Consider the following 8323-nt stretch of genomic DNA (forward strand, 5'->3'; position numbering starts at 1 on the left):
ACAAATAGGTATAGCTACAAAACAGGAAATTCAAAGGGGCAAGTTCTGCCACATGAATACAGTATAATCAGATGATTTATTTAAAAAAAGAAAGAAGAAGAATTAGCAGGCTGTGCAAAAACCTGACGAAATACAAAACAAATCTACAAAAATGAAAATTTAATCAGATGTTTACTTTATGCAAATAGTAGTTAATTGAATTAAACACTATTACATTGTTAAAAACATTAAATAAAACTAAAATTGGCAATCAAACAGAGTAAGTGTAATGTATTTTATTTTGTTTTGCCAATGTGTGAAATGTTATTTTTGAAAAATAGTTGCTTACAGGATTTTGTCTCCTTCCAGTGTTTACTGTTGCGCAAGCATGGCGGGTTAAAGATGCCAGGCCTCCCTCTGCCCTTTAACAGTCTCTAGGGCCCCTAAAGAATGAGGCCATATGAAGTCTCACATACAACATTTCTGTGTACACACTTAATGATCTTACAAATCTTGAGGCCTTTGTTTAGAATAAACTCTATACAGTATATCAACTTTGCTCAACTGTCATTTTATTAAAGAGCCCATATTATACATGAAATAGGGTCATATCTTGGTTGTAAGGGTCTCCAACAACAGTCTAATATGCATGCAAAGTCAAAAAACACTTTCATGGTCTTATAATCTGCATTTATTTTTACCTAATTATCCCAGCGACTCCTGTATGAATCGTCCAGTGATTCATTTGTTTCCAAACCCCTCCTTAGCGCGAAGCTAATCTGCGCTGATTGGACCGATGACAGCCTGTCACGATTGGTCGACTGCCTTCAGTCAGAGAATGAAATGCCCAATAGCTAATCAGCAATATAAAAGTAATCACAGTTCATACGCGCTACATAGCGTAGGCGTGGATTTTAGCTGCCACACACACACACAAACACACACACACCTCTGGACGACAACGCTCCAGCTTCCGCCCGCACCCGCCAGGTTTTAGCCTGAACCCGACCGCTCCCGCTTATATTTAGAATTTCTTGTCCCGGTGCCCGAACCGCCCCGTTTTCTGCCCGCCGCGCCCGATCCCGCTAAAGAGCGGGGGAGAACATAACCGAAAATCACCCAGCAAAACAGTCCAGAGACAGCCAGACAGAGCTCGCTCTCTCTCTCTCTCTCTCTCTCTCTCATACGCGCGCACTAACACATACACACAAGCGCCAAGCAGACACACAGGCAGGCAAAGCTCTGTCTCATTCGCATAGCAATATCCACGATATTGCTAGACAGCCCGCTCCCGTCCCAAATTAAACCTGTTACCGACCACTCCCGCGATTGATTCGGAAATTTATTAATTTAATGCAGACCTCTACCACGGAGCGACCGTAAACAAACAGCACGCGTCGCGTTTTTAACGTGACTTTGCACACAATAAGAGAATATAGCCAGTTAACCTGATACAGTACACTCGGTTACAAGTAACAAATCACAACTAAATACATTTGCAAGCTAGAGTCAACGAGGCAACTTTAATCGCATGTACTTACATTTGAGAAATGGAGGAAGAAACTCATCCTGACGTCCATTAGTAAGTAACTCTTTACTGATCCTTACTTTAACAAACGCAGATGAAGTATTCTTTGTAGCATGTAGTTTCCAGAAGTTTCCAACTGCTTGGTTATAATGCTGAGGTTTCATCTCTGGGTAGAGAATCGAAAATTTCCATCTGCAGTGTGACTTCAATCGACCGGCATGTTTGTGTGCGTGTGTTTGTGGGTGTGTGTGTGTGTGTGACTGGGTTTCTGCGTCAGAGGGCGGGGCCGCAGGTTTCAAATCTCCCGGGTTTGCGCATGCACGTGAATAACTTGGTTTCGTTCGTACGTCATGGCGAAACACCTAATGAATCCGTATCAAGGCGACTCGTTTGAAGCACTATGAGTCGACTCTTTTATAGATGAATCAACCGTTTTAAACACTGTATTCTTACAGATTTAAGCCTTAGCTGGATACTTCACTTTACTTAGAGCTGTGTTACACACTACATGGAGGGGAATTTTCAAAAACCCATAATATGGGCTCTTTAAATCACTTACAAACAACTTAATAATGGCCAATTTCCACTGACCGCTACACTATTGGCCTACAGATTGGTCTACAGAGTATCCTCACTAGCACAAGCAATAAGCCAGGAGAATGACAACAAATATAGCTTTATTTTTTAACACACATTTGAGACATGATATCGTAACAATATATACGAGCGATAGTCGACCCAAGCTCAAATCAACTTTGTCATCTTCTTGTGACAAAGAGCTTCATGCCAATAAGTAAAATCAAATTTGTTATCTATTGTTATTTATGAGGACATTTAAAAGCATGTGGTTTTGCTTTCTCTATTTGCATGGGCTTGTCACGTGTCTATATTTAAAATAATGAATTTTAGCTTGTAATAATAAATACTACCATCCCCTTTGAACTATTAGAAACCCATAAATACATTTTAACAAGAGTTTAAAAGAGCTGGTGAAGAATAAAGATACAGATGACAGGTACTTATTTTGTATATACATTGCATACAGAAAGTATTCATATTGCTTCACTTTTTCCATTTTTTTATATATGCAGGCTTATTTCAAAATGGATTAAACTTATTTATTTCCTAAAAAATTTACACACAATACCCCATATTAGCAATGTGAATTTTTTTTTTGAAATTGTTGCAAATTTATTAAAAATTAAAAGCCTGAAAAAGATCACAAGTACATAAGTATTCACAGCTATTTGCTCAATATTTTGTTTATTCACCTTTGGCAGCAATTACAGCCTCAAGTCTTTTTGAAAATGATGCCACAATCTTGACACACCTGGGTTTGGGAATTTTTGCCTAGTCCTCTTTGCAGTACCTCTCAAGTAGTATGAAGCGACGGTGTACAGCTATATTCAGATCTCTCTAGAGATTTTCAATAGGATCTAGGTCTGGGCTCTGGCTGGGCCACTCAAGGACATTCACTGAGTTGCTGTGAAGCTGCTCCATTAATATTGTTGCGGTGTGCTTTGGGTCATTGTCCCGCTGGAAGATGAAGCATCGCCCCAGTCTGAGGTCAAGAGCACTCTGAAGCAGTTTTTCATTCAGGATGTCTCTGTGCATCGCTGCATTCATCTGTCTCTCTATACTGACTAGTCTTCCAGTTTCTGCTGCTGAAAAACATCCCCACAGAACGATGCTGCCACCATCATGCTTCACTGTAGTGAGGGTATTAGCCTGGTGATGAGCGGTGCCTGGTTTTCTCCAAATGTAATGCCTGGCATTAACTCCAAAGAGTTAAAGTTTAGACTCATCAGACCAGAGAGTTTTGTTTCTTATGGCCTGAGAGTCCCTCAGATGCCTTTTGAAAGCTTCCATCTGGTAAGTAGTAAGCTTCCGTCCAGCCCAGTCACCAGACATGGACATTATTCAATTCAATTCAAATCTTTATTTTTATAGATTATAGTAAATTGAAACAGTCAGTCCAGTTTTCAGAGTTTAAGTTCAGTTTAGTTACGTTTAGTGTGGTTTAATTTTCACTGCTCAAAGTCCACAGAAGAGCAAATCCATCGATGGTCAGGAAGAGGACTGGGAGACAGAAAGGACCTTGGAGAAGGTCAACAACAGTACAAATGATGAAAAGACAATGCAGAAAAGCTGAGCGTATCTGGAGGAAGACGAAAGTAGTGGTCCATTACAATATTTATAAAAACACTCTTTATGCTTTTAATGTGGAACTAAACACTGCTAGGCAGACTTTCTTTTCAAGCCTTAAAAACACAGCACCCCCAACTCCCACCCCGGTACGGTACACCTATTGACAATGGAATCGGCCATAAAAGAGTACCGAACCGTACAGTACAGTACCGTACCACTCAGTGGAACAGGCTATATGGCAGTATAGGTGACCATAGGTCAAGGTGGACACCCATGGCATGTGGAGTCCCAAAAGGTTAAATTCTGTCACCTCTCCTGTTCAATATTTATATGCTCCCTCTTGAGCCAAATAATGAGAAAGAAACAAATTTACGACCACAGCTATGCTGATGACACTCAGATCTACTTAGCCTTACTGACTAATGACTTCAGCCACATTGACACCCTCTGCCAATGTACTAATGAAATGAACAGTTGGAGGTGGCAAAACTATTTTCAGTTAAACAAAGAGAAAACTGAAGTCATTAGCCGCGTTTTCACTATCGCGCCTAAAGCGAGCGAGCCAGGGCGAGCCAAGGCCAGTGGGGTTTCCACTGTCACTTCCAGGGCCTAATCGGGCCAAAGCAGGGCTTTCTTGGGGCCAGCTGCCGGCCTTTTCGGCCCGCCGAATACCTTGGGCCAAGGAGGGCCAGCTGGGGCTTCAGGGCGGAGTGAAAGGAGAGGCGGGCAGTTTTCTGATCGCACATGAGTACATGCGCCAAACAAATAAAGAAATAAGGGAAAGAAAACATCTATCCTTATAGTGTGGGGTCTTTTTGCGTATGATTGTCCTTATGTTTCCCTTTTAAATGTAAGGTTGCTGCATAAAATTATAAAGTAGTTTTAATTTATAGTGACATTTTTTGCTGCGTCCTCCTTTGTTTCAATAACGCATAATAATCTTTACACCATATTAAAGACACAGCAGACAGTAAAGGTTTTTGAGAGTTTTTGTCAAGTTTAAAATGTTTGTGCACGTTTAAATGCCTGTATGTGTGTGTGAGACCAGGCAAGAGCGCTCCCTTCACAGCTCTGTTGATGCCGCGAGCGGCTTTTTTCTTTCTTTATTTTGGAGATAATGCACAATATAAATACAACAGAAAGACATATAACTTAAGTTACGTGCACACTTTCGTAGACTTTAAACAATATAGTGTCATATCTAGATAAAATAGCCTAAGCTATATTGAAATATAATTTAAAGAATTACAAATATCATATATAACAAAATCGCATTAAATAAATAAACCAATATAAAATAAACAAAAACTAGCAATAACAATGTAGGTAGCCTATATACAATACATAAATCAAACCGTTTTAATGCCACATATAGCCTAACTTTCATTTTACAAAGACCTATCTAAAAAAAAAGGTTTTAGATATTTTCTAAAAACAATAAACACTGGAGAAGGTTTGAAATATTATTTATAAAGTATTTGGATGCGATGATATTAATCAAATCGCGCAAACAAAGCATTATTTGGGTGAGTGAAAGCAGAATCTAGCCTAAGTTATACCTTTTTTTCTGTCACCCAGTCTTGCGCATCGCAGCCTTAAACACATTGGGGAAAAGTCCAAACACAAAACGTGTTCTATATCCTCAAACAAGTGTTTATGTTTTTATATGATGTGGTTAAAATTATAAATGAAACTTTAAATGAAGAGCTTTAGTGAATAGCTGCTGAGCGCAACAAATATGGCTATTTTATTAGGCTACTCGCTCTTGTGCTGAAACACTTAACAAGACGTCAATCAAAACGAGGATGTTATAAAATACATGCCATATCGAGTTATAAAGGAGAATTTCTGTGGCTTTATATAATGGATGTGTGCGCTCACTGTGATGGGTCCCTGCGTTAGTGGCGAGAGCGCACAATGCCAACAGTCGGTCGGCGAGTAATGAATGGAAATACACAGGTCTGTGCGTATAGACATTTCATGTACTGCTGTACAGTAACGTGTCATTTGTTTGTTTCGGTTGTTTTCATTTTAATAGTTTCGTTTCGTGATGATTCTATGGTGTGCTTTATCTGCCTAATTCCCGCTGAAGTGGGCGCCGCTGAAGTGGGCGGGTTGTGTGACGTTTGATTCTGGGACGTTCTGTGGGGGTGTTTGCGTGATGCGCTGTGAGCTACTAGCCCGTCAGTGGAAACACGACATGATTTTGGCCTCATTTCTCAACCTCCCGGGCTATTGGACCGGCCCGGCCCGATTAAAGCCCTGGCTCGCACTGGCGCGATAGTGGAAATGCGGCTATTGCTCCTGGAAACAGAAATGAGGTTCTTAAGGTGAATGCGTACCTTGGCTCTAAGGCCCCGTTTACACTAATGCGTTTTCGTTTTAAAACGCAGTTTTGCTGCGGTTACGCCATCCTTCCACACTATGCCAGAGTTTTCGAGCGCCGAAAACAGTGTTTTGGAAATGCAGAAGAGGCCGTTTTCATTCTAAAATGCTGCTGCTCCGTCTCAGTGTGGATGGGGAAAAACGGAGACATCTGAAAACGAAGGCGGGACTTTAGATATTCGCCTATCTGATTGGGGCTTTTCCTCAATATTAAGTAGCCTACACACACACAGTCCTGCATTCTCTCCTTGTAAGTTTAGACTTTGCAAGTTTGATATGGACTTCCGAGGACATGTTGGTAAATCTCCAAAGGGAACAGTGTACTTTACAACCTTATTCACATCATCCTGGATATGTACGTTGTTTCACTATCTTAACAAAAAAATGAAAACGATAATTTAATTTAATTTATCTTCGCGCTCAGCCAATACACGTTACCTGAGATTAAGTAAAAGATTCAGTACAGATGCTTAGTAATTCACATTAGCAGCTATCATCAAATGCTGTTCATTAAAATTATAGTAACAGGTAAAATGTAACATCTAGACAAGTTTTTTATGTAAATAATGCATCTGTTCTGTGAGAAATGCTTTGAATGACGCATACTGCTATTATTTTGCTTTTCTTTGAGCAAGAATGATACTGACTACAACTTTGTCACACACCACACCACCAGAAGGGTACCATTTGGCAGTAAATACAAAAGCCTGATAAAGGGCAACCCGTACCATACTGTATTGAACCATAGCACTCATTGGAAACGAAGCATCTACAAATCCTCTAGAAATCAACATAGCTCCATATTTAAACCAACTACATTTACAAACGTTCCAGTTGAATGGCAATATATATCAAATTTACTTCATTACAAAAACTTTTTAGTTTTAAACAGGCTTTTAAATTTATTCATCAATCCACATGGCACACAGCTGACCCAAAATTACCCTCCAGCTGCAGAGAAATTCTCTTAAGAAAGTCAGGAGGAACATTAATATTCTCCACATTTTAGCATTCCTTTTTCTTCGCATGTCTGTTAAAAGCCATTATTATAATTATTGCTTATTTGTAAACACTATTATTATACGATTAACACTTACATTAATATTTTAAATAACGATGTTTTAAAAACAATGACACACGTGATATATAATATATGATAAATAATAATTTTATTATGTCAAACTAAAGTTTGCAAAACGGTACAACCATGACAATCATGAGCGTATGGATAATTTCATACGTGCAACTTCAGCAACAACAGAGAGTAGTAAACACAGCAGCACCACAAAATCCATTATTGTTTAATGACATAACGCAGATTACAGAAAACGTCAAAAATGAAGCATTTCGCTTTGGGGCAAGAGTAGGCTAAGGTGATGCTTTGGTAACTCCCTTCACAGTCTTAATCTATTTGTCGAAAGACACTGAAAGTGCAGCAAACCAACATCCGCTTCCAAAAACGTGTGAAACATAAAAAGGGTTACGATATTTCATGTACTTTAAAAACACAGCTGTTATCTGTCGGAGCCATAGCGAGTTGTGTCGGATCTCGATGTTTAACACAGATACATTTTACAGCGAAGCAATGCCGTTTTAATTGCACTGGGCGTAGAACACAGGAAATAATGACTCACCTCGAAGCTGCAACACAGCATGTGTGTATGTCCTTCATTGATATCTCTGTAACTTTAATGTTTGCTCCTGTGATCGGACATACGTGGCCTGAAATGACCCAGCAGAGCAGATCAACTCCAACATGGACCCGAAGACACAGAAAGAAGCATGCAGCTCTCTCTTCTGATCGCTGTGGGGAAGCAGAGAGCGTTTGACGTCTGGCCAAAGATTGATTAACCCTTTGCAGTAGCCCCAAAACTAGCACATTTTTATTGCATAACAAGAACACAACAAGAATTTTCACATTAACATCTAAGGAACAAATAAATAATTTACTGGAGATATCACAAAAAAATCACAAGAAAAAAAATCACAAGAATTCCAAAACCGCATACTTCCTTTAGCTTTTTATTTTTTTGTTTCAATCTAATGGTTGAGAACAATTTTAAACAAAATAATGTTAGGTTTATCATTGGACCATTTTTGTTTGTGTGCATGATATTTCCAATACATCATCATTAAATGAATAATCAAATTTTGCTCCAAAGTCTTATTAATGTATATTAAATAATATCTTTACAAGAAAACAGAATTATTTTAAATTTGTACGTTTAAATACTAGATATTCAACATTACACCAAAACATTTGGGTATACAGCGAGGAAATAA

The 8323-nt window shown here is 39.0% G+C and overlaps 1 protein-coding gene across 40 annotated transcripts in view; it reads right to left on the reverse strand.

Moving 5' to 3' along the window:
- thrb (thyroid hormone receptor beta) overlaps positions 1–7839 on the reverse strand; it is a 143613-nt gene extending 135774 nt beyond the window's left edge. For 39 of the 40 annotated variants that reach the window (XM_073930518.1, XM_068215030.2, XM_073930525.1 and 36 more), the window contains exon 1: positions 7675–7839. The gene's annotated coding sequence lies outside the window, so the exon portion shown is untranslated. The remainder of the gene's footprint in view (positions 1–7674) is intronic. The other variant, NM_131340.1, reaches the window with a different exon arrangement.
- Positions 7840–8323: the final 484 nt, after the last annotated feature.

This window comes from Danio rerio, chromosome 19, assembly GCF_049306965.1.
Source record: "Danio rerio strain Tuebingen ecotype United States chromosome 19, GRCz12tu, whole genome shotgun sequence".
Taxonomy (NCBI): domain Eukaryota; kingdom Metazoa; phylum Chordata; class Actinopteri; order Cypriniformes; family Danionidae; genus Danio; species Danio rerio.